Below are 24,765 nucleotides of genomic sequence, written 5' to 3'. Positions count from 1 at the left end.
CCCCGGGCTAGGCCGCCTCTGAAACTGCCCTGTGTGGACCCGAGCCAGGAGGCGGCCGGTCCGGAGGCTGCCATTGTCTCCCTGCCGCCAGAGCCGGGCGCTCAGGCACTATTTTCAGGCAGGAGGAAGAGGGAAAGAAAGGAGCTGCTGTCTCCGGGGACCTTAGCCGCCTGCCCGGAAGGTTCCAGGGCCTGCCGGGCTGAGAAGGCGGCCTCTGTTGGATCAAAGGACCCCTCCGTGCCTCAAAGAGGCTGGCAGGGGCTGTGACTCAGGCACCCGGGGGGAGGGCACCCTGGCCTTCTATACACACTTGGCACTCACTGCAGAGAGACAGGGCACAGCACCCCAGTCCCACGGCTGTCCCTGAACCCCCCCCACACACACACACTTATCACCATGGAAGTCCTGCAGCTCAGACAGCCCAGAGCCCAGAGCCAGAGAGGCTGAGAGCTGCTTCCCCACTTAGCTCCTGATTGGAGTGGAGGTGGGGAGCAGAACCGTGTGCCTCATTTGATGTGAGATGATATAGACAGGGGCCCCACGGTGGTCCTCTCACCTTCCAAGGGCCACCTCTCCCTTCCTTGCATTGGCTAGCTCTGGCTGTTTTGGACTCCTCTGACATACCCCAGGACCTTTACATGTGCTTCCCCCGCAACACAGCACATTCTTTCTAGGACCCTTGCTGTGACTGACCCCATCTCAGCCTTAACTCAAATACCTTCCATGACCACCAAACCAAACTGATCTTCTGTTTCCATCACGGTCTTCCTTGTCACCTCCTTCAGTATCTTTAGAGCACCCAGCCCTGACTGAAGTGGCCCTGTGATGTGCTCCCTAGCACCCCACCACTCAGTCTTGCCTGTCTTGCCCACTGCTGCCTCCAGTCCCACAGCAGCTGCCCCGTCCGTGACTGCTACTTGAGTGAATTAACAAACAAGACAGAGCCGGGGCTTGACGACAGGCCAGGCAGCCTCCATCTTCCCAGTAGAACATGATTCCTTATACTCTGGATCCAAGTTCAAAAGCGCCACTTGGACTGGGTTTGATGGTGTATGCCTGTCATCCCAGTGACTCGGGAGCCTGAGGCTGGAGGATCACAAGTTCGAGGCCAGCCTCAGCGACTCAGACTCAAAACTTTATTTTGAGACTCTGGGGTGTAGCTCAGTGGTACAGCGCTTGCGTGGGTTCCCTCCCCAGTACTGCAGAGAATTTTGAAGAAGTCCATTCCTTGCAGGGGCCACTGAACTATCCCGCTCCCTGCCTCTGCCTTGGTCAGGACACACACACCTCTGCCAGGTGCTTGGCCAGAGAGAGGCCCCTGAGAAGGTGCAGGCCTGACTCTGGGAAGGGATCTGAATCCAGGTTCACTCTCCCTCCTCCCCCGGCTGGGCACTGAAGGCCCTGAGAAGTCCCGCAGCACGGAAGCCCCGCCAGGCGCTTCCCCAACCACTGGGACCACACGCTGGCTCAAAGGTTTCTGGACTAAACAACGTCCGGGTCCCACCTGCTCCTGTGAGCACCAAGCCTCCGATTTTCTCCCTACCGCCCTCGAAGGCCCACTCCTAGGGCCCAAGCCAGCGATGCCCAGGAAGGAAACTTACCAACGAGGGCGGGTCACCAAGCCACTGGCGCAAATGCTAAGCCTCCTCCGGGCTCCTGCAGGCCACCCGGGTGGGGCAAGGAGTCGGTGATGGGGTACGGGGGACTAGGGACCTCTGGCAGGGTGCTTCCAAGGACCAGCCCACAGAGAAGCAAGTGGGAGCCAGGCACGGAGGGAAGCACATGCCAGCACAGCCCTGTGACATGCCCCTGACCCCGAAGTCCCCGGGCCGCCCTGCAGGAAGTGCTCTCGATCCTTCTGCACCAAGGAAAACAGGCTCAGAGGAGGAGCTCCCTGCCTGGGGACACAGAGCCGGCAAAGCTGGACGCGAACCCAACCCAGTGCACTCCTCTGCCATCACCCCACCTGGCACCCCCGTGGCACGGCCACTCTACAGAGGTAGATGTGGAGGCCCAGGGAGGCCGCACCATGGTCCCCAGGCCCCCCAGGCCCCTCAGCCCAGGAACCGCTGGGTTCTTTGAAAACACTACTGTCCTCCTGCAGTGACAGTGACAGCAACTTCTGACTCTAGTTCCCCAAGCCCAGGGGACGACCGGACAGAGACAGATGCCTGTCTGCGTTGACACCCACTGGAGGGTCTCCATGGGGACCCACTGGCCATCCTCCCCGCCAGGCCTGGGAATGGGTCCCACTCCCACTACCCTGGCTCAGGTACCAAGGCCCAGGCAGCTGAGGCACTGGGGACCTGACCCTGCCACGGGGCCCTCAGGAGGGCACACGGAAGCAGAGCCCCTGGAGGTGTGGCGGGCAGAGCCGGGCCCAGGACGAAGAGCTCTGGGTTAAACCTGCACGAGGCTCAACCAGCCCTGCCCACTGCCAAGGGGTCCCATGCAGGTGTGTGTGTGCGGGGAGCACCAGGGTCAGGAACAGCCACCAGCTCCGGCCAGGTGGAGACCAGAAGCCGGGGACTCTGGTGACTAAGCTGGTGGCTAGGCACCTCCCAGCCCGCCAGGCCAGCTGGCCTCGCCCTGGCCCTCTGCGGGAATCCTGGGTTACTCAGGAGCTAACAGGAGCCTCCTAGAGATGGAATTGGGTGGCACTAATGGGCCAGTTCCTGTTTGGTGACCGGCAGGGCCATGGAGAGATTTCTCAATGGAGACACCACCTGCCCACAAACATCACCTGCGCCACCAGAACTTCCCAGGGGCTGCTGAGCACTGAGGTAACAGGGAGGCCAGGGGAACCGGAGCCCCTCCCGGCCTCGGATGGAAGGAGCCTCATGACCCCCAAGTCCCTCTACAACGTCCCCAGAGCCTTGAGCACCTGTCGGGGGGTGCACCACGTTCAATGGGAGCAGCCTGCATGGTACCAGGGAAACGAGTCCAGGCCCAGCAGAAGAGGCCTGGGTGCTGGTCCCTACAGCCTCTGATGGCCCAGGGTCCCTGGGACCTGCTTCATCGGCTGTGAAACCTGAATAAAGACTCAAATCTTAGGAGCACCTGAGATGAATAAGGGTCTTGTGGGCAGTCACGTGGAGGCACCAGGCTGGGGACTGGGGGTGAGTCCCCCCCACCGAGCTGCCTGGCCCATGCCCAGACAGTGACATAGCAGAGGGGCAGTCAGCCGAGGCACAGGGCCGACGGTGACTCAGCTGCCCAGCCAGCCTCTGTGTCCACCCCCTGCATTGGTCTCAAGATGGGTCTGAGCAGCTGTCCCCTGCCACGAGGTCAGAAACCCAGGTGCCAGCCACAGAGCCACACCCAGGGGTGCAGACTCCAAGGATGCAGGAAGGTGGACATGTAATGTGGCCCCCAGGGGCCAGGGGAAGCCAGTCCAGCAGAGAAGTGACCTCGGAACGCTGCTCAGCCCCAGGAAGCCAGCCCAACACCATCCAGGCCTCTCCCCGGACGCAGGACTGTGGCCAAGCAGGTCAGCCTGTCCCACTGTGCTCCTTGGCCAGGCGCTGTCCCCTCCCTTTGCCAGCATTCTGAATTCTCACCTGAATGACAGCGGCAGAGCCACCTTCCTTCCTCCCGAAAGAACCCAGAACACCGGGACCTCCAGATACCATCAGAACCACCCCCCACCCCGGGCTCTGCAGCCCGCACATGCCCCGGCACAAAGCATGTAAATTGCTGTGAGGTTTGACCTGCAGAAAATAACAGGTCTGTCTGCAGGAGGGAACTCGCCCCAGGCAGCTAAGGCCGACTGCACGTTCCCACCAGGAAAAACTACGGAGGCGCCCAGCCACCAAACCCTGCTCAGCGCGCAGCCTGCTGCCCATGTCTCCCTGCACCTCCTCTCTGTCCCCATGAGAGCCCCCACGTGTGCCTGAGTCCCTCCCCAGGACGGAGCATCCAGGATGACAGCCCCTCCATGCTCCGGGGAGCAGTCTTGACACACACACTCTCTCTCCGTGCCGACGCTCATCTCCAGGGAACTGGCTTTCAAGGGCATCAGTGGATCCAGGTCCAGTAACCGGGTCTCAGGGCCTGGGAGCAGAAGGGATCCCCAGGCTGGACAACGCCCCTGACCAGCACAGCAAGACTCCTGGGATGGGAGTGTGCCCAGGAGTGGGCTCTCTGGGGATCAGGACTTTCCCCAGCGACCTCGGGAGAGGATGGAGCTGTTGGTCTGAGATAAAATCTCTGCTGCTCCCTACAAGAAGGACTCCCTGCAGGAAGGCTGCAGTGACAATGACAACAGCCTCCACTATGTGCCAGGCACAATACTGAACACGAAATCCAGGGGCTGCCTTAACCCCCTCAAGGCACAATCACCATTGTAATTTTAAAGCTTAGAAAAGTGAAACCCAGAGAGGTCGATACACCTGCCTAGATTCACACAGCTGGTGGAGCTGGGACAGAACCAGTCACGTCCCTAACCACCCAGGGGGCCACTGAGCTGGAAGCTGGAGAAGCAGGGGTCTGAGCTGAGGTGGGGGTCCAAATGGCATAACCTCCGTAATGTGGGGCTGTCCCCGTTCATCCCCACAGGGTCTCACTTAGATATAGAGATGCAGTGATCTTCCTCTGCACGGAACGGCCTCATGATGAGGCTTTGAGGAAGTGACCCCTTGCTCACAGTCACCTGTCAAGGACTCGAAACTGGTTCTAAGTCAACCTCCAAGCAAGGCTTATGCAGACTCCCGAGTCCTCATATCATTATAATTTCACACTCTGCACCATGTCACCCTGAGTTCCAGCAACGACCCTGCTGGGGTGCGGGGGGCTACTATGTCCATTTTCAGGCAGGGAAACTGAGGCCCAGAGAAGTTGTGCCTTCTTTTTTTTTTCTTTTTTTTCTTTTTTGGTACTGGGGCACTTAACCACCGAGTCACACCCCAGCCCTCTGCATTGTTTATTTTGAGACGGGGCCTGGGGCCTCCCTAAGTTCCTAAGGCTGGCCTTGAACCTGGGATCCTCCTGTCTCAGCCTCCTGAGTTGCTAGGGTTACAGGCCTGCGCCACTGAGCCAGGGAAGCTGTGACTTCGAGGAAGTGACCCCTTGCTCAGAGTCACCGGTCAAGGACTGGAACCTGGTTCTAAGTCAACCTCTAAGCAAGGCTTATGCAGACCGGCATCTCCAGCGCCCTTCCCCTTCCCCCTCGGAGGCCCTGAGGGTGCAGGTGGGGGACACACCATGGGGAGGAGGAGGAGGCCCAGGAGAGAGGGGGCCTGACATGCCGTGTAGGTGGCCTTTCAGCTCCTCTGGGCTCGTTGTGGAGTTAAAGGGGCCCCGAGTCTGGGAGCCATTCCCTGCAGAACCACTGGCTCTTCAAGGGGCTGAGCGGGGCTGGACAGTAGCCTGTCACCCTGCCCATCCGCGGCTGCCACAGGGCCTGTGCACTCTGCTGGGAGCTCTGCCAGCTCCTCGGGCCTCGGCTCCTATCTCTGCTGCCCGGAGCCGCCAAGTCCACCCACGAACTACCTAAGCCAGCGCCAGCCACGGAGCCCGGTGCCCAGCGCACCACGCCAGCCCCCCTCCCACAGCAGAGATCAGACTACTAGGGACGGGGGTGAGTCCTGCCCGTGTCCGACTCTCCCAGAGATAAGGGGCATGGGAAGAAGGGCTTCTGAGTTGCTATAAGTTACCTCTTGCCTCAGTTTACCCATCTGTCCAATGGAAGAATGGTAAAGGCCAGCATTTCTGCAGGCCAGGGACACTTCTGAACACTTTCCTGTCCTAACGCTCCTAGTGACCACAGCAGCCCCCTGAAGAGGATGCTCTTAGCTACAGTTTCCAGGTGAGGAAACCGAGGCGTCCGCCACGTCCACACACCCAGAGAACAAAGCCAAGATCCCCCGGGGCTTTGCTCTCTTTCTAGGTCCCCAGGCCCAAAAGAAATAGGGGCGTGGCAGGGGCCAGAGTGGGATTCAAGACAGGGACACACCGTCTGGCCCTAGCACAGTGCCTGGCCTGGATGAGGAATTCCCTACCCACCAGAGGGACAGAAGAGCACAGCAGGTAAGAACTCAGACTCCAACCCCAACGACCCTCACGGGGTAAGCCTCCTTGCCCCAATATCCTCCTCTCAAAAATGGGCACAGATGCCACGTACGGAGCCCAGCACCAGGCAGGGGCTGCCACAGAAACTTGGGGACTTTCCCACCCAGGCTGAGCACCGGGGAACCCTAGAGAATTAGGGGCATAGAGTCTGGGAAGGTGTCTGGGCCCAGACCATGCCAGGACAGGCCAGCAGAGAAGAGACCCCGTCCCAAGCACCTCCCTCGCCCTTGGCCCCTGGCTCTGGCAGCCCAGGCCTGGCTCCAGAATGGGCAGGGCTCCCCAAGGGTCCCCGAGAGCTCCAGTGGGGCATGAGCTGGAGTAGCACCAAGCTCTCAGCTGACCTCAGGGGGAGCAGGGCCCGGAGGCTGAGGCCAGCGCCCGCCCTTGCTGTTGAGAGGCCCCTTTGTGCCAGCCCTGCCCCACCCCCCACTTGCCATCTGCCAGGTCCCTGGAGTCTGCTCCCCCTCGGCCGCTGGTTTGCTCACATGATGCCCCCATCTGCTGTGAGTCAGAAGGCGGGGTCCACAGGGTCACCCCAAGGATGGGGATGGGGGATGGGACCCTGCCTAGGGCTCTGGTTGGGGAACAGGAGGCAGCATGGGGCTTGGACCGTGGGGCCACATTATCCCATCCTCCGGCCCCCTCCCCACCCACTGCTTTCTCTCTGCCTCCCAAGACCCTGCCCCGCACCCCTGCTACCTGGAAGCCATCCCATAGCCCCGACACGGGCAGAGCACCCAGCATCCAGTACCCACGCTCGGCTTTCACCCAGGATGCAGTGACACCCACCGTGGCTCTTTCCCCTGCCCGTTCCCCGCTCCTGTCATGCCGGGTCCTGCTAAGAGGGCCATCCCTTGATACGTGGACCCTGCCACAGCTCGGCCACCTCTTTTACCTGCCCTGCACCAGTGCTGGACGGGCACCTCCACCCCTTTCCCTCAGCTAGGAAGCTGTCCCCAGCATGAGCCTCACACTGACAGCCAGGCCAAGGCCACTGCGCAAGCCTGTCACCCCATCCCACTGGATGGCAGCCTCAGACCCCTCTGGCCCGGCTGCCGGGCACCCTGCCCAGCCCTCCCGCCTCCTCCCCCTGCAGAGCAGATCAGGACCTGCCACCCAGGCAGCGAGTCCCTTCAAGTGGCCCATGCCCGATCTCCAGTGCCGTCTCCCTCCCCACACCCTCGGGCTCTCTTCATTCCCCAAACCTTGCCCCACGCCAGTCCCTCTGCCAGGAACGCCCCCACCCAGCCACAGCCACCGCAGCCCTGTCCCCTCCCGGCACCCGAGCCCAGCCGGCCTTCCCAGAGCCCCGTGCTCCCGGCAGAGGCCTCCTCTCGCACCATGCTCGCCTCCCTCCTCCTCTCACCCCCTCGCTGTCTGTCTGTGACCCTGCTGGGGGGTGTCGTGCCAGCCTGGCTGCCCACCGCCCAGAGCACAGGTTCCCCACACAGACCAACCTGGAGCCCGACTTCTGTCCCTCCTCTAAGGCACACCCTGGGCCCACGGGCAGGACACCTCAGGTCACCCCACACACCCACTTAGCAGCTAGGGCCACCAAGCCCAGGGGACCAGCAGGCAAGGTGTCCCTGGTGGTGAAGCTACATCCCAGGCCCCTGGGGTCCCTGCTGCACAGGAGGTCAGCTCAGGCAGGGAAGGGAGAGCCACCCACAGGACTGCTGGCCTGGGCTCGGGAGACCCTGCAGCATGCGGCTCCCACTGACCAGTCGAGGACCCCAAGAACCAACCCTCTGCCCTCGGGGACCTGTGGAGGAGCAGAGCTGGCCCCGGGCTGGGCTGCCCAGGAGTTCCAAGAGACCTTCTTTGCCTCATCTACCTCCATGTCCCCAGGATAGTCCAGCGCACACAGAAGGCACTCAATAAGTGTTCATGTAAACAACTTCCATGGTTTCTGAAGGGGGTGCTAAGGCTATTCCCACCCACCCCACCTACCTCAGGCCACAGCGGCTCCAGGTGGGGCAGGGGGTGACAGGGACCTGCTACATTCAGTCGCACCCCTTCAGTCAAGAAAGGGCCCTGGGGGACCCCAACCCAGCACCACACAAGGGCGGCTGGTTGGAGAGAGGACAGGAGCCTTCAGTGTCCTGCCCCTGGGGCACAAGGAGGAAGTGGTCCCCAGCAGCTGGGCGCCGGGCTGGGTGGTTGGTGGTAAGGAACTCTCCAGCCTCCATGGCTTTCCCACCCGGCTGCCTGGTTCCCAGGACTCACACCCAAGCCCACTGCTGGGGCCATGCCTGCCCACCTGAGTGACAAAAAGCTGGCTTACTGGGGGCCCAGACCCCAGGACAGCTAGAGGGGATAGTACCCCGAGGATCTCCATGACTGGCCCCTAAAGCACCCTCTCCTCCCGGCACCTGGCTCCTGGCTCCCCATCCCTGCACTTGCTGTGTGACCTTGAGCCAGCCACCTGCCCTCTCAGAGCCTTGGTTCTCCCATCTGTGCAATGGGAGCAGTGCCCTCCAGGCACAGAGGGCAGATGGCCTGCTGGACCCTGGAGAGCCCACTTGCTATTCCCCCACTGTCAGAGGGCCAGTGGCTCTGAGTGTCCCACTCCTCCTGGGTGCCCTCCCCCCCTCAGGCAGCGCCTTTTCATGCCCACCCCACCCCCACACTGGGGGTCCGCGCACAGCCAGGCTCCTCTGGGCTAGACCAAGACCCCCCAGTCCTGTCCCCGCCCCTGCCCCACCCCTCACCAGCCCCAGCACATCACCCTCCCCTGCCTCCCACCTGCCGGAGCCCTTGGTTGGTACCTGGTGCCAGGTGGAGGGTCCTTTAGAGGACCCCCTTTCAGGATCTACCCCAGAGGTTCCACCTGGCGCCCGGGTCCTGCCGCCTGCCAAGCCGCAGGCTGGGGAGTGAGCATGGGAGGCGCCGGCCCCTCTCCGGTGGCAGCAGCCGGTGGAGCCAGGGGAGGGGCCGGGGACACCCCCTCCAGCCTCCCGGGCTCCTCCTCCCAAGATGACTGTGTGAGTCACGGGTGTCTCAGAGGAGGCAGGAGGAGAGGCTGAGGGAGGGCGGCAGGGGCCCTGGGGGATGCCCATGACTCAGCACCTGGCAGGGGGCCTCCGCCTCCCCCCAGCACCGAGGGGTGGATGCCAGGCTTCAGGGGGATCGCAGGCCAGGGTACCTCTGCCTCCCCACCCTGCACCTATCATCATCCCATTCTCCCCAACTTCCCGCAGGGAGAGGGTTGCCGCGGCAACAGGCCACTCGGATGCTGCCCCCACCCCCGGGGCCCTGGTGACCACTGCCCCTTCCTGAAGACGAGTCCAGCCTCCTTGGCAGCAGGCGGGGGCCGGCGCTGACCGGCAGAGCGGAAGGCAGGCCAGGAGGAAGGCAGGACTCAGGCACCTGGCACAGGGCCACACACCGCTGGCCGCTGACCTCACGGCCTCTCCGGGCCTCCGTCTGTCTTCTCAGCAGAGGAGCACACGTCAGGCTCCCAGGGACCCACAGCTCCAGGGATCCAAGATCCTGAGCCCCAGGGCCTTTAGGAATGGCCTCTTCAGTCTGTCTGCCCAGCAGAGGGGAGATGGAGGCGCCGGAAAGAGTCGGTCCCAGTGCCTCCAAATGGTCGGAAAGAGGAATCTAGAAGTGACCAGCGCCCCTGCCCCTCTGGCCACCGCCTCTGTTGGCCACTCCCTCCTGCTCTGGGGTCCTGAGCCCCTCTAGAACCTTGGGGGTAGCTTCAGATGATCATGAGCCCTACAGAGTGGGGACCCCGTCCGCCTCCATCAGTACAGTGTGGATGAAGGATTCCAAGTGACCAGTGCGTGAGGGTTTCGCCTACAGGGCAAGGGCAGCCACACAGGGCCAATAAAAAGAAGAAAAATAAATACTCCCTTTCTGGAGCCCTATTTCCTTCTAGAACCTTCCTCCTCCTGTCTTCAGGGTACCCACCTGACGCTCAATGAGCTGTCAACAAATATTCCCCAGGACGGTGATGAAGCAGAAGGGACTCGAAGCTCACCGAGGAGAGCTAACTGTCCAAGGGCACGCAGCTGGGGAGTGGCCGGGTTGGGTGGGAGCCAGCAGCCCGGCTCCCCAGCCAGTCCTTCTAGCCACTCATAAGCCAGCCTCCCTGGGCCTCCGGCATGGGGCCTCAACCCCCCGGGGAAACTTGAGGTCCCTTCTCTCTGGTAGGGGTCTCTCTGCATCCTAGAGAGGGGTCCTGGGAAATCCCCCTTCACCCACATGTGACACCAGTGAAAGCCTTTCAGGCAGCTGGGGACGGCTGAAGGCCACTCCCCTACCTGCCCGCTCCAAACCAAGCTACCTGGTGGGGTGCAGGGAGCCACAGGCCAGACCTTCCAGAAGACCATTCTATGCTCCTCAAAGTCAGCACCCCGCTGGCCAGGCTGTGGGAGATGCCTGCCCGATGCTGTAGTGGGCACTTGGCCCTGGTCAGGCCTGCTATTCCCACCCAGGGCCTTCATGGGCATGGCCTTATTACCAGGGCAGGAGGGGCCAGTCCACAGTGGGGTGGGGGCACAGCAAACAAGAGGACAGGAATGAGTTACTCAGAGAAGGACAAAAGTCCCTGACATGCCAGGTCTCTGGGCAAGTCACCACCTCTGAGCCTCAACTTCCCGGCGGTTGGTTGTTCAGGGCCCAGGCAGCAGGTGGTGGAGGCTCTAGGCCAGCAACACAGCTGCGTCCCACCTGCCCACAGAGAGCACTGGCCAGCAGGCTCAGAGGGAGAGCTGAAGGCTCCCCTCTCGGTGCCCATGGGCCCCAGAGCCTGGGACAGCTGCCATGGCCACATAGGAGAGACCCAGGTCTCTGCCTGCCCCTCCTGTCATCCGGCTTCTCAGACCTACTTCGTGCTGGGCACTGTGCCAGGCTCCAGGCTCTGGCCCCAGCTTGGAGCTTGGCCAGGGACATGAGCCTAGCTCTCATCTATGGTACCTAGGAGCCAGTTATTAGCTCCACAAGATCCCTAGAAGGTTCTGAAAGTCAAAGTGGAGAATCCAAATAAATGATTAAATGATTCTATTATTGGTTCTGGTAACAGGATGAGTAGGAACCTCCCATGCCGTAAGTATTTGGGTCACTCTTACAGCATCACTGCGACCCTATGACGGGGCATCACTAGTATGTGGAATGAGATGGCCAGAGACAGCAGTAACTCAGCCAAGGCCACACAGTGGGCACATATCTGGGCCTCTAGCTGTGTGGCTTCACCCAACCACCTAGCAGGTGTAGGCCCTGGCTACGCAATTTACATTCACCATCTCCTTTGCCTTTCATGACAGTTGCTAGCCCACTTTATAGAAAGCAGCCCGAGGCACAGACAGGGCAGGTGGCTTGCCCACGCCTTCAGTGACTGAGATCCTGGATCTGAAACAGGGGACTGACCCCGGAGCCCCTGCGGGCTCTTAAAGGAGGCGAAGAGGACTTTGAAAACCAGAGCAGCAGGAAGGGCATCCCAGGTAGAGTGATCAGATCAACAGGAGTCAGGAGGTGGAAGAGGAGCCGCGGGGGAAGAAGGGGGATCTGTTGTGGCAGGAGGGGGCAGATTCTGGAAGACTTGGAAAGCATGGAGTTTGGGCACTGGGGAGCCATAGAAGGTGTTTGATCAGCACTCAAAGTGTGGTGCACAGACCCAGAGCAGAGCCGGAGAGCTTGTTAGGGTCTCAGGGTGCCCCAGGTCTGCTGAGTCAGAACCTGTAGTTTAACAAGACGCCCAGGTGGGTCCCGGTACCTGGTGAAGCATGAGAAGCCCTAGCCTCGACCCTAGGAGCCAGTACCAGCCTTGGTTGGGGGCGGAGCCCAGGCCCAGCTGGGGCCTTGAAGAAGAGGGAGCCAGAGGGAAGGGTGGGAGGGGGACTCGGGTCCAGGAGACCAGAAGCAGCCCACCCAGGCCAGTGGGCCTGAGGGAGAGGGGAGAAGATGTCAGACGCTTCCCTGAAGCTTAGGGGTGCGGGAAGGGAGCAGGGATGGGAGGAGCTGCCCGTGGGCACCTGGAATGAGCGTGACCTGCAGCAGGTGGGGTGTCATGTGTACCCCCTGCTGGAAACACCTTGCTGGGGCTCAGCAGTGACAAACTAGGGGTTCCACAGGCCCAGGGAAGGGCATGGGCATTGCTGGCTGGGGACAGAGGTCAGAGGTAGGACAGGAGGCCCAGAAAGCCGAAGGGGTCCCTTCCTCTTAGAGACGGAGGAGGGGGAAGTGAGGCTTCCGCTCCGCTCTGCCAGCTGGGGGACTGGGCAAGCGTCTCTGTCCCCACCCAGCCCTCATTTGTCAAGAGAGGACAAAAGCTGCGCCACCTCATGACCCCCCACACGAGTCCACACGGGTAAAGGGCACGCCTCGGCCTGCGCAGAATGGGCACCTTGATGAGGCCCGCCAGGGAGCCACTGTTCAGAGCAGCCTGCAAAGGTGACAGAGACGGGCTCCCAGGAGGGGCGGGGAGGTGGACCTCAGGACAGAATAAGAGGTAGGGTGACCCTGGCCACCGACTGTGACTAAGGCCGGAGCAGAGGCTGGGGGAGGAGGAGGACGTGGCGGGGTTGTAAGAGGTCTCCTGCCACGGTGAATTTGGGCAGGAGCCACCTTGCCCACCCCTGTAGAGGGTCCTGGGCACCACCACTTGCTCCGGAGTGGGCTTCATCAGACAAGAGGAGCTCAAGTCCAGGCTTCTCCTCTCACAAGGTGAATGACCTTGGGGATCCTTGAGCTCCCTGTCTGGCACCCAGCAGGTTTCGAGACATGTTGGCCCATGTCATTAGCATCATAGACAGCACAAGTGTCACAGACCTGCACTCCACCATTGGCAGAGCATCTGGTACCTCCGCCACAAAACAGTGATGATCAGAGCTACGGAACAGCGACGGACTCAGAGAGGACCTCCCTGCACCACGCAGAGATCAGCCTGGGACCCAGACTGGCTCTAGCCACCTCCCTGCTTGTCTGTTCCCATGGGAAAGCCTCCAGGCCAGGAGCGTGGGGGCCGCCGCAGCCCTGTGATAACGCCATCTCCGTCATACCCGCCCCAGGGACCAGCAGCGATGGCAATGCCCATGTGACTCAGCCACCCTCACAAAGCACCCTGTGTGCCCTGGGCCTACCTACCCCACCCATGGCCCATCCCCCACTCCCCAGCAGAGGGTGGTGGAGCAGGGCGCCTGAGACATCCAGCTGTGGAGAGCCAGAGCCACCCTGTGCCCAGGTTAGTGGGGATTCAAGCCCAGGCTTACGGTGCAAGGAATCCAAGCCAGCCCAAGTGACGGAATGAAAGGCATGGCAACCAGGGGGACTTTGCCCGGGTCCAGACTGTCTTCTGAAGAGACCTTATTTGGAGCTCCAGGGCCACTCCAGCACACTGGCTAATCAGAGTGCAGCTGGCCAGCTGCCCCGCCCACATTTACCTGCATTGGGTTTCAAAACACAGGGACTCAGGCAAGAGGCACTTCCCCAAAGCCAGAGGGCCCTTGTCCACACCTGGTCACAGCACAGTCCTGTCTCCACCCCTGCTCCTAAAAGTTCCAGGGAGCCCAGGGACCCCCATTGCACTCCTGTCCTGGGCCAGGAAAGGGACTTGCACTTTCTCCCACTGACCTGCTGAGGAGGCCCGGCCCCATCTGCCAGGGAAACTCAGGCTCAGAGAGGGAGAGAGGCCAGCCCAAGGTCTTGGAGGACTGGAGCCGATCTGACCTCAAGGCCTGCTTCCCTCGCCCCTAGTACCTCTTCCTGGTCCCAGGGGCGCCTTGACCACATGCCAATAAGAATTAACCTTGAGCCTGGTGCACACAGAAGCAGAGAGACACACTTTCTCCCCCACAGTCAAGCCCTGCTGGGAGGGGCCATTCCAGAACACAGTTGCTTAGACTGAGTTCAGCCTGGCTGGGCCTCCGAGGGCTGCCCCCACCCCCACTGACCCCAGGAGGTGGGCACGCCTGGGTGCTTGGGTGCCCAGCTGCCCCAGACAGAAGGTAGGCAGGGCCATGGCCTGCTCCTCCTAGGCATGATGGAATGTCTGACCCTCAGCCCCCTAACAGCACTTGGCAGGAGGTTGGATCCAGCTAGAACAGGCCTGGAAGGTCATTCTGGTCATGCCCCTGCCTCTCAGCCTCCAAAAATCCCTAAGCCCAGGGCCAAAGCAGCTGATCCCAAACAAGCCCTCTCCTCACCCCCGTCATGTGCTTCCTGGCCTGGGCCCCTCTTCCCATGTGCAAAGATGGTGTGCAGGGCTGGGTGTGCAAAGGCCTGGGCTCCTCCAGGGAGACGCCACCCACCTCTGGATGTCAGGGTCCCCTCTGCAGCTCAGTGCACTGAGGGGAGGTGGTCAGGATGGCGCTTCCTACTCTGTACCTGGGACCCAAGTGCAGCCCCTACTGTGGGCATGGCTCCCAGGAGGACCCCTGCCTGGCATCTTGCAGGGAGGAAGCCATGACTGTGGAAGTCCCCGTGACTGGGGGATCCACGTGGCTCCTCATCAGGATTCCCCAGCACTGCCCCCACGGTGTCCAAACACCAGCCATGGACTCTGGCCTCAGATTGTCCCAACTGGACGTGTTTCTGTATTCTCAGTTTTAAAATGGGGAGGGATGCCTACAGCCAGGACCTCTGAGAAGAGCAACAGGGACCTGTCCCTCTCCCACCTCTCCCACACCCCTCCCCAACATGGTCAGGAACAGGAGAGACTCAAACTCCTCCATAAGAGGCCCATCCTAGGGGCTGGGATTGTGGCTCAGCCATAGAGCACTCGCCTAGCATGGGCGGGACCCGGGTTTGATCCTCAGCACCACATAAAAATAGAGGCATTGTGTTGTGTCCATCTACACCTAAAAAATAAATATTAAAAAAAAAGGCTCCATCTCAAAGAGAACAACGTGCCATCTCACTGCCAGAGTCCCCAGGGTCCAGAATCTCTGCCTTGATCTCCCTCCATGCCCACTTCCACCCCCAGCCCCTCTACACACACTCGTGATTGGCACATGGTAAGGTCCTGGCTACAGGAGACCCCGGGAAGTTGTTGACATGGCGTCTCCGTGTCCTCAGCTGGAAGCCCGGGCTACCCCTCTTCTCTTGGTAAAACAAAGAGCTGGAATTGAAACTGTCTGTGGAAATCCCACGGAGCGCCCAGCCCCCGAGCCCCAGGAGACCCCCCATACCTCCCAGAACCAATGCCAGCCAGGCAGCCCGGGAGCCCCCAGGGTCTCCCCCTAAGTGCGGGGTGCAGCTGGCTCCGGAGGTGTAATGGAGCAGCGATGACAGCTGCTCATTAGCAGCAGGACGTGGGGGGCCCATTTGCTGCCCACACACCCCAGGGAGCCAAGTTGGTAGAGGCGGAGCTGGGCCTGGGCTCAGCCACCCACCTGGCCTGGCTGGGAGCAGGTCCATGAGTCAGGGCTGCGGGGGGTGGGGCACTACTGCTTCAGCCCCTGCCCCCCATGGCCCAGGTGGAAGCCCCGGCTGTCACAGCCCCCAGTCCACCATTAGGGACTCCCAGCACAGGGCCCAGTCCGCAGGGACTGCTGGGGAGGGGGTGGCATAGCAGAGCAGCGGGCTGCAGCAGGAGCACCCAGGCCTGGGCTCCCTCCCTACTCCTGGAAGACGTCCCACCTCCTCCTTCCTCCTTGTTAAAAGTCAAGGGCCGCAGGGCAACCTGCTCCCTAACCGGTTCCCCAGAGGATCCCAGGAGAAAACAGGCTCCCCGCGGTGCCGGGGGAGACACGGCCCGGAGGGTCCAGACCTCCCATCCCCCCTGCCCATGTGCCAGGGGCCAGACTTTTGCCCTCACCTCCTCCTCTGAGCAGGAACACACCTCGCGCCCTCCAGGGTCCAGTGCCAGGATGACCACCACGTGAGCGCGCCCAGCCCACACGGAGCAGCAGGGTTAACCCCAGAGAGGCCAGGCCTCCCATCCAGTCCCTCCCCTTGGGGATCCCAGAGCCCCGACCAGACCAGGCCCCTCAGGGGGTTGCCCGGACCCCAGGGATAGCCAAAGTCAAGTGGGCCAGGCTGGCAGCTGCACCTGCTGACCCGAGCCCCTGCCCCCACCCGGAGCGCAGCCTCTCACCTCCGAGTGTAGACCGGGCCTCTGCGACTGACGGTGCCTCCTCCTTCCTCCACCTCCAGCCAGGCGCCCAGCCTGAGCTTGTCCAGACTGGTAGGCAAGTCTCGGGCCCAGGTGAGCAGGGCTCTACCTGCCTGGCCGGCTACCTCACTTCCGGCTGCCCCACCGCCTTGGGGCACTACTACCTGCCACCCTGCCTTCCCCTGCAGGGCTGGTCTGGCACTTTGGGGACTGAATCCCCCCACCCATGACCTCAGCCCTCCATGGATTTTGGACAACTCAACGCACGGAAGCGCAGGCTCCTCCTGGACAGGCTCAGGGTCACCTGTTATCTGGGCATCTCAGCAGCTGGCAGCCCCGGGGCTGCCCGGCTGCAATCGGCCACGCCCCCAGGCCTGCCAGTCTGCAATTGGCCACGCCCCCCAGGTTCTTTCTCTAGGGCCCCACCTGAATGAGGGCCCAGCCCCACCTCCCTAGTATAAAACCCAGCCACAACCAGCAGCTGCCTGGAGGCCAGGCCAGGGTGGGGTACAGGTGGGGGGATCCTGCTTTCAAAGTGTCCAGCCTTCTACAGGACATGAAGGCGGAGTCGGGTGGGGGCAGGGACAGGAGCCTCTTCCTGGGGAGAGGTTGGTGGCAGCTGCCCCAGGTGCCCTGAGAGGCTGCTGGAGAGAGGGAACGGACAGGCGCCATCCCTGGCCCATTCACCCCCTGCTCTGCTGCACCCCCAGGCCCCACCTCTGGCCACCAATTGGGGCAGCAGTTTTTCAAAGTTCTGAAGTCCAGACCCCTTCCCCTAGAGGCACCTTCAGATTCCCGCCCCACCCCCACAGTGGGGACCCGCTGCTGAGCCTGGAAGCCATTCCACTTCCGTGTGATTCATTCCTCAAAGTCAGTATCAGGCTCTCCCTGGGCCAGGTCCCCAAGGGGCTGTAGGTACCAGAGTGCACCTCCAGAACCTTCTTCACCTCCCCTGCCCCATCGGCCCCCCACAGCCACCTGGAACGCATTCCCCTGTGTCAGGATTCTTTCTTTCCTGGTCTGTGTGTCCTTCTGGATCCCCACACCAAGCCGTAGTGCACGGCCTGTCCAAAGGAGGGGCAGTGACCGGTGGGTGAAGAAGGAAATGGGGAAGAGGCTGGACGGGTGGGTGGAGGCAGTGAGGCCCCTAGCACATGCTTGTTGAGGACCTACTGCGAGCCAGGCCCTGTGCGTGCCCCCGACAAAGATCTCTCTTCTTGAGCTGCGGAAAGACAGACGATAAATTAATTATTAATAAGCAAATCAATATGACATCTCTCCAGACTATGGTAAGAACTGCGGGGCAAAATAGCCCAAGGAAAGGGGCCGAGTCCTGAGGGAGGCAGCCCCAGCCCAGCAGGAAGCCGTGCCCCTCCCACCTAACACAGATGGGACCTCAGGAGCATCTGGGAGGGGCCAGGAAGACAGCCCGATTCCTAGGCCCCAAGTTTCCCACGGCCTCGGAGATGCCACCCACCCGAATGAGGACACAGGGTGACTTCCTATATACCCACTGGTGACTCCTGGCTTTTGGCAGCCATGCTACTGAGCCACACCACCCTGCCCTTGAGGCCCCTGGCCGTCATGCAATCCCCAAACTGTCACTCAGGAAGCAGGGGTTGGGGCTGGAGCCCCAGGCTTGGGCCCTCTTTTGCTGGGGAAAGTTGCTTAACCTCTCTGTGCCTCAGGTCATCTATTAAACGAGGACAACTGCCTTTGCCCTGCTTGGCCTCCAGAGGCAAAGGGAGTCCGTTTGGCATGCCCTGCCAACAGCAGGTGCCCGAGGAGCATTTGAGAGGGTCGGGGTTTGTCTCTAGGACCTCCCCAGTCCATCCCCTGGAATGAAGGCTCCCACTCTCACCTGACAGCCACAGAACAGATCCCCGTAGCTACAAATCTCCAGCCAGGCCTGGGCTGAACCCATTTTGTGGATTAGACCATTGACTTCTTACAAGGCAGGAAGCACTTTGTACTGTGAGTTTACAGACAAGGGGCAGAGGGGTTAAGGAGTGGGACTGAGGTCACGCCCACACAGTCTGCCTTTGGAACTCACCCCAGGACCCTGGGTAAGCCCTGCCTCCCCCTGCCCACCTCACCCCCACTCACGGGGGAACCTCAGGGAATCAGAAGCCTTCCCTGGAGAGCCTCAGAAAACCCCAGCTCTGGCATTCTGTGCTCCCCCCAGAGCCAGGCTCAGCTTCTACACCCCTCAGAGAACTGACAAGGCCCCCAAGGTCAGGGGGTGAGCTCCCCGTCCCTGAGGGAAGCCAAGGAGGTGCTGAGCTGGGGCACTACAGGGTCCTCTGTGGGGGGGACTAAGCCATCTCCAAGATGGCTTTCTATTCATGGGTTAATTGACCTGGGCCAGTTTCTGCATTCATGCACTGAACTAATATTTGCCCAGTAACGACTACGTTCCAGGACGAACTTCCCAGGTAGACGGCAGAGGTGCCATAGGGCGGGGAGAGCAGGCTGCCCGGGGTCCCCGGCTGCACCTGCTGGTCCTGTCTGCACACTGTGAAAGCCCACCCCTGCCTGCTGGGAGGATCCTATGGGAAGAGGTTGATGGCCCCCCTGCTGTCCTCAGCATGGCCTCTCTGTTGAATGGAGATGGCCTCTGCTCTTCCATTAGGACAGCAGGAAAACCCTCCTCCCTTTTGGCAACTTCTGGAAGAAGGTGGTCTCTACGGCCAGTTGCGATGTCCAAGCCGATGGCTCTGGGATGGAGCCCTGTGGCCAGCCGCACAGCCCCACTGTGCTCTCAAATGAAGGCAGCACCTGCATCCCAGCGACCTGGGAAGCTGAGCCTGGAGGATCCCAAGTGCCACTTACGCAAGACCCTGTCTCGAAATGAAAAGGCGGGGGACGCAGCTCAGTGGTAGAGCACTGGCCTCACATGCACAAGGACCTGGGTTCAATCCCCAGCACCCCCAAAACATCAAATAAAATGAAGGAAACAGGTCGGGGGACAGCCCTCAGCATGACCTTGCCCCTCAGCATGACCTTCCCCTTGTTGAAGTTATGGTGAGTTCACGCCCCACTCTGCATCCTTGGGTCAAGTTCAAGTCCAGCCTTCCAGGTTCTGCCAAAGTCAGCCACCCGTCTGTGCTCTGTCTGGGGCCAAGAGACCTTGTTCCCACCCTGGGTCTGTCACTCACAGTGTGATGCTGAGCAGGTCAGGGCCCTTCTCAGAGCCTCAGAATCCCTCATCTGGACAATAAAAGGACCCCTGCTGAGGTGCTTTCAAGTGGATCTCATGAGGACCTTTGCGGCAGGGGCAGGAGCCTCTGGAAATGCACCGTGTTAGGAGAAGGCTCACTTGACTGCCCCAGTGGCTCTGAGCAAGGGCTGCTGCCATTTTACAGATGAGGAAACTGAGGGCAACCAAGAGCCAGGCCTCCGTGAGTCAGTAGCACCAGGCCACATCCTTGGTGTTCCGTGCAACTCAGGAGCTCTCTGTGAGCCGCGTCGGGTTTGCTCTCCAGGTTTGCCCGAACCTCAAGTTGACTGAGTCCTTTGGGGATCAAGATTGAGGCCACTGAGTCACCACCTTTGGGGCATTTCCAGCCTCAGGGCATCTTATCTGGGCCTCACCAGGCCCCCTCGGAGTCAGCACCCACCAAGGCGTACTGAACACAGGAAGCAGGTGAAAACCAAACGCCGAGACTGTGGGGCAGAGGCGGGGACCAGAACACGGCAGCTCAGGCCACAAAGAAAGCGTGACTTGGGGAACCCACTGTAGCCAGGCAATCAGGGAGGCCTCGTGGAGGAGGTGACTTTTGTAATAAGGTGCTGGTGGGTAGGGAGGGTCCAGCCTTGGGGAGAGCGCACCTGGGCACAGAACACCAGGGAGGAGGAACATGTGCACTGTACTCCCAGAGCAGGTGGGTTTAAGCAGGTGTTGAGGGGATCGATTTATTCTCAAGAAGAGCAGCTGGAGGACCCAGCCCAGGTCAGAACTGGAGAATAGCCCTCCTGCGTCCTGGCTGCTGATACCTCACCACAGGGTCCTAATAGTCAGAGCCTGGCAGAAGCAACCACCCCAGGACAGAGGGTAGAGGAGCTGCCCACCCTCATCCCAGGGCAGACACAACGCTAGTCCTCCCAGAGCATCTGGAAAGCAGGCCTCCCTCCTCCGGCGGGCAGCCTGACCCTACCTGCCCCCCAGGCCTCCGCAGCCTTGGACAGCCAGGCACAGTGGACCCCCCCCCCCGCCCTTCCCAGTGGTGTGCTGGCGGATGCTAACAGCAGGCTCTCTGCGTGTTGTTTGGATGTGCCTGTTGTTTCCAGGTCCTTGACCAGGTAAGATGAAACAGGGAGGATCTATGTGGGAACCTCATTTATAGTCATGTGCACAATGTTTTGCTGAACTGGGAACAGAATTCAAAATACTGAAAAACTTGGCTGAATCGGATCCTCAAGTTCCGTTTTTTGTGAGTTACTCGTGATGCGACGACCACAGACATGGTACCTGTGTTGAACGTGCTGTTGACATCTTCTCTGCCACTTGCTCCAGTCTCCCCATATGACCAGCAAAACGGTGAATTGACACCACTTGCAGATGCCCACGTACACACATTCCCACCAGAGCCAATTTCAAGATACCAAGCAGCAGACACAGAACTGGGAACAGATGCCCAGTGGCTTGGCTTTATCTAGTGTTTCTACGATGACACACCCTGAGGTGCCAGGTTTAGGACTCAACAAATGGATTTGGGACAAAGGGTGACAAGATTCAGCCTATGACAATCAATTGTTGCAAAATTTGGTAATTGGGTTTATATCATTTAACTCTTTTTGGTTTTTGGTATCAGGGATGGAACTCAGGGGCACTCGACCACTGAGCCACATCCCCAGCCCTTTTTATGTTTTCTTTAGAGACAGGGTCTCGCTGAGATGTTTAGGGCCTCGCTTTTGCTGAGGCTGGCTTTGAACTCAGGATCCTCCTCCCTCAGCCTCCCATGCCACTAGGATTATAGGCGTGTGCCCCCATGCCCACTTGTAATTTAATTCTTAATAGTGTATAACAAACAACTCACAAAATGTCTAGAAATTGAGCCCCCGTTCCAGTGAGCCAGGACAGGCAGACCCCAACCCACCACTGCCCCTGCCCTCCCCTCAGCCCTGTCCCGAGTCCCCAGCCTGCTTCCTCAGGCTCAGAAGTGGACAGGCCAGGAGAGCTGGGCTGGGTCCTGAGCATCTTCTCCAAGGAACCCCAAGAACCTGGTCTCCTCCTCTCAGGAAGGGCCCTGAAAAAAGGCTGCTCTGGGGACAGTCCAGCTGCCCAGGGCCAGGAAGAAGCTCAGAAATCGCAGCCTGGTCTGTCCCTCTAGGGTGACCAGCTGTCTCACTTTGCCTGGGCCTGTCCATGCCTTAGCAATAAAAGTTCTGCATTTCAGGAAACTCCTTAGACTTGGACAAACTGGGACAGCTGGTCACCCCACCTCGTATGTGCTCGCGACAAAAAGAAAGAGCTCATGATGCTAAAATCAGTAAAAAAAAAATAAGCAGAAAATGAAGGCCGTGTCTCTGTCAGTCTCGGGGATCTGTCCCTGCTCCGAGGCAGGGCTGGTACCTGGGGGCTGCTTGGACAAGCTCCGCGTGGCATGGCGGGAGGGATGGTGTCAGATTTGCACGTCTGGTCAAGCCTCATGTTGGTGAGGTTGGGGACAGGTGGCAAGGAGCGGCAGTCCCAAGAGGGTGAGAGAGGACCCTGGAGTGGGTTCAAGTCCTAACTCTGCCACCCATGAGGTGCCTGACCTTGAGGAGGTGACCTACCACTCTGCCTCGGTTTACCCATTGTGACATGTCCCTTCTCCGTGGGGTGGTTGTGGAGTTTGAGGTCGACCTTGAGGAGCACAGTGTCCCCGCTTGTTCCAAGCCCTGGGGCGATGCTGTCGGGAGGTAGAATTGTGGGTGCTTCTTTATCTTTTTCTGCTACAGAATTATTTCCTCTGTGGCTGTTCCAATACCGTGTGTGCAGTCAAAACAAAACAAAAACCATGAGTATCTAGGTCCACCGCAGTGTATAAATAGAGCCAGAAACCACATTGGGGACTGCATTGGGGTCCATGGGGGCACATGGAGGCTGTGTCTGGCCGCTGCTGCCAGCTCTGAAGCACCTCACCTCGGAGATGCATTCTCAGAACAGCTGACCGGAGAGGTGGCAGGGCCTCCCCGAGGGCACAGCTCCGACAGCTGAGGAAACAGGAGGTGGGCGAGTGTGGCTAAGTCAGAGAGGGTGTCTGGGTCCCCAGGGCAGCCCAGCACAGACCCCTCCTCCGCGTCTGACACCGATTCTGTCCCTGTCGTGAAGCAGCCTGGTACCTTGGCCCCAAAGGGGGGAACTCTGCCCCACGACACAGAAGAGGCAGCCGCACCCCGCCCCAGTTGGTGGGAATAAGCCCCCTGAGTTTCCACTGCCCAGGGTCCCTTCCCAATAATGAGTCCATCTAGGCCAGGGAGAAGCCAGAGAGGTGCCAGGGGCAGCATTTAAGAAGGCACCGCCCTGTCCTTTAACCCTCTGTGACTTTCGAGGGTGGAGGGGAGGGTCTGTGGTTATCCCATCTTATAACAGAAAAAGAAAAAAATTTTTTCAATTAATAAAAATTTTGAAAGAACAAATGTCAGAGAGCTAAGGTTACTTGCCCCAGAAAGTGGCCAAGGTGACCCCAGGGCCATCAGCCTCTGGCATCTGGTGACTTCACTAAAGGGCCTCCTCCCTTCTGTCCCCTGCATCCCTGGCCAGTCCTCGGGTGGCCAGCCTGGCAGAAAGGACACTGCAGCTGGGTTTGGAGGCTGGAGCTGGGGTCTCGACTCTGCCCAGCTCCCCGGGCCACCGAGGGCAGCTCCGGCTTCTCCGGCCTCAGTTTCCTGGTCTCAGGAGCTGGTGGCTGTGCTGCAGGGGAGCTGCAGACGGCAGTGGCCACGGGGCTGGGAGCGGGGCAGGCGAGGGCCAGGGGAGGTGGGGAGGTCAAGGGACTGGGGGGCTGGGGTGCACGGGAGGGCCCACCTGCTCGGTGAAGTCCCTTAAGGGAGTGTCCAGTGTGGCCTGATCCGGAGTTTTCAAGGTTAGCCAGCAGTGCCATCCTTAGGGGAAACTCCTCATTGTCAAAAGCTGGAAATCAAATGAAGCCTGTCTCTGGCCAGAGAGCGGCCATGGGACTCTGTCGAAGGCCGCAGGTGCTCCGCCGTGTCCACTTGCCCCTCTATAGGAACAGAAGCTCCAGTTGTAGCGGGGCTGGTGGCCCCAGGACAGAAACTCCACCCACCAGCTTCCCTCACAGCCAAGTACGGCTGTGGCCAAGTTCTGGAGCGCAGCAGTGACAGGGAGCAGGGTCAGCAACTTTGGGATCTTACCCTCCCAAGGAAGAGACGCGCCCACCCCTTCCTGCCCCCTGCCTGCTGACCAGGACAAGGACATGGTGTGGGTGGCCATGGCCCAGGGTGCAAGCCACCTGGGGGTGGAAGAGCGAAAGAGGGAAGGGGATTGGGTGCCCACTGGCCTGAGCCACCACACCCCCCCTCCCCCCCCCCGGCCATTCCCTGAGAAGAGGGTCCCTCTGGTTTGCGCTGTGTGGTGACTTCCCTGCAGGGAAGGAGCACGGCCCTTGGAGGGATCTTTCTTGGGTTTCTGTTTATCACTTATTTGTGTTTGTTTCTGCAGTGCTGTGGGTCGAGCCAGGGCCTTGCCCATGCTCAGCCAGGGCTGCGCCGCTGAGCCAGCACCCAGAATCCCCAGCGCCCACTCCTGCCCACTCCATCACCAACTTGCACTTCACAGGTGGGAGGGAAAGCAAAGAGTGTGAAGCTTAATGAGAAAACAGCCTAGGGCAGTCCCAACGCCAACAGGACCCCGTACCTCACACACAGCTGCAAGGAACACACCGTCAGCAGCAAAGTGCTATTGGCTTGGGGACAGTGCCACCTAGACCCTCTCAGGGGCTGCTGTGTGGTGGACAAGGACTCCCCTCACGGCCAGGGCTCCCTGTGAGCCCCAGGTTTGTCCCCAGATGCTGCGTTCCTTCTGTTGTCTGCCCTCCCATTCAGCGTGCTTCTCTTGAGGCTGAAGAGGTCCTCAGGACACGTCTGTGTCCTCATCCCATGGCTGCTGTGTGACCACTGGCAGATCACTGCCCTCTCTGGGCTCCTCACCTTCTAAGACCCAAGATGCCCCACCACCATCTCTGATTTAATTGGTTTGGGAGGGTGCCTGGTGTTGGTCATTGTCTATGAAGTCCTCCCCAGCAGGGGACTCTGGGCTAGGGAACGGAAGGGTACTAGGCATGAGGTGCCTGCCCTCCCCTGACCTCAGCTGCTGCTCAGCCTTCCCCCCTGGAGATGCAGGGCTGTAGGGACAGTGATCTGGGAGGGTAGTTGTGCGGAGGACCTTGAGGATCAAAGTCTCGCCCAGCAGTGGTGGAGTATAAAGCCCTTGGCTGGCCAAACCTGGGAGGCTGCACCTGCCGCTCAGCAAACACACCTGCCCCCGCCTCTGGGCAGCAGGAAGCCTCAGTCCAGCCTCCAGCAGGTGCTCCGCCAGGGCCACTCCCAACCCTGCTGAGCCTGTGCAGCTGAGAGAGGCCCCATGGACCGGGGGCCACCAGGGTCCCTCCCATGGCCATCACAGAAACAGC

The 24,765-nt window shown here is 60.5% G+C and overlaps 1 protein-coding gene and 1 long non-coding RNA gene across 5 annotated transcripts in view; both read right to left on the bottom strand.

Annotated features, from left to right (window-relative positions):
- The window catches only part of Adgrg1 (adhesion G protein-coupled receptor G1), a 37,364-nt gene extending 20,905 nt beyond the window's left edge, over positions 1 to 16,459 (bottom strand). Inside the window, exon 1 of one of the 4 annotated variants that reach the window (XM_046434368.2) lies at positions 16,112 to 16,459. The gene's annotated coding sequence lies outside the window, so the exon portion shown is untranslated. Of the gene's footprint in view, positions 1 to 8,837; positions 9,191 to 13,647; positions 13,676 to 15,832; positions 15,960 to 16,111 lie in introns of those variants that run through there. The other 3 variants (XM_046434370.2, XM_046434371.2, XM_046434367.2) reach the window with 3 other exon arrangements.
- Positions 16,460 to 22,138: 5,679 nt separating this feature from the next.
- On the bottom strand, positions 22,139 to 23,379 carry LOC124086643 (uncharacterized). Its single transcript, XR_006849857.1, has 2 exons — positions 23,142 to 23,379; positions 22,139 to 22,327 (listed from the first exon to the last, which is right to left on the bottom strand). It is a non-coding gene; the product is annotated as an uncharacterized LOC124086643 (long non-coding RNA).
- Between the last annotated feature and the right edge of the window lie 1,386 nt (positions 23,380 to 24,765).

Source organism: Marmota monax, unplaced genomic scaffold, assembly GCF_021218885.2.
Source record: "Marmota monax isolate L192 unplaced genomic scaffold, Marmota_monax_Labrador192_F-V1.1 WCK01_AAM20220418_F8-fsc00024, whole genome shotgun sequence".
In the NCBI taxonomy this organism is placed as follows: domain Eukaryota; kingdom Metazoa; phylum Chordata; class Mammalia; order Rodentia; family Sciuridae; genus Marmota; species Marmota monax.
The sequence above is the reverse complement of the archived record's forward strand: the minus strand, read 5'-3'. Positions and strand labels throughout refer to the sequence as shown.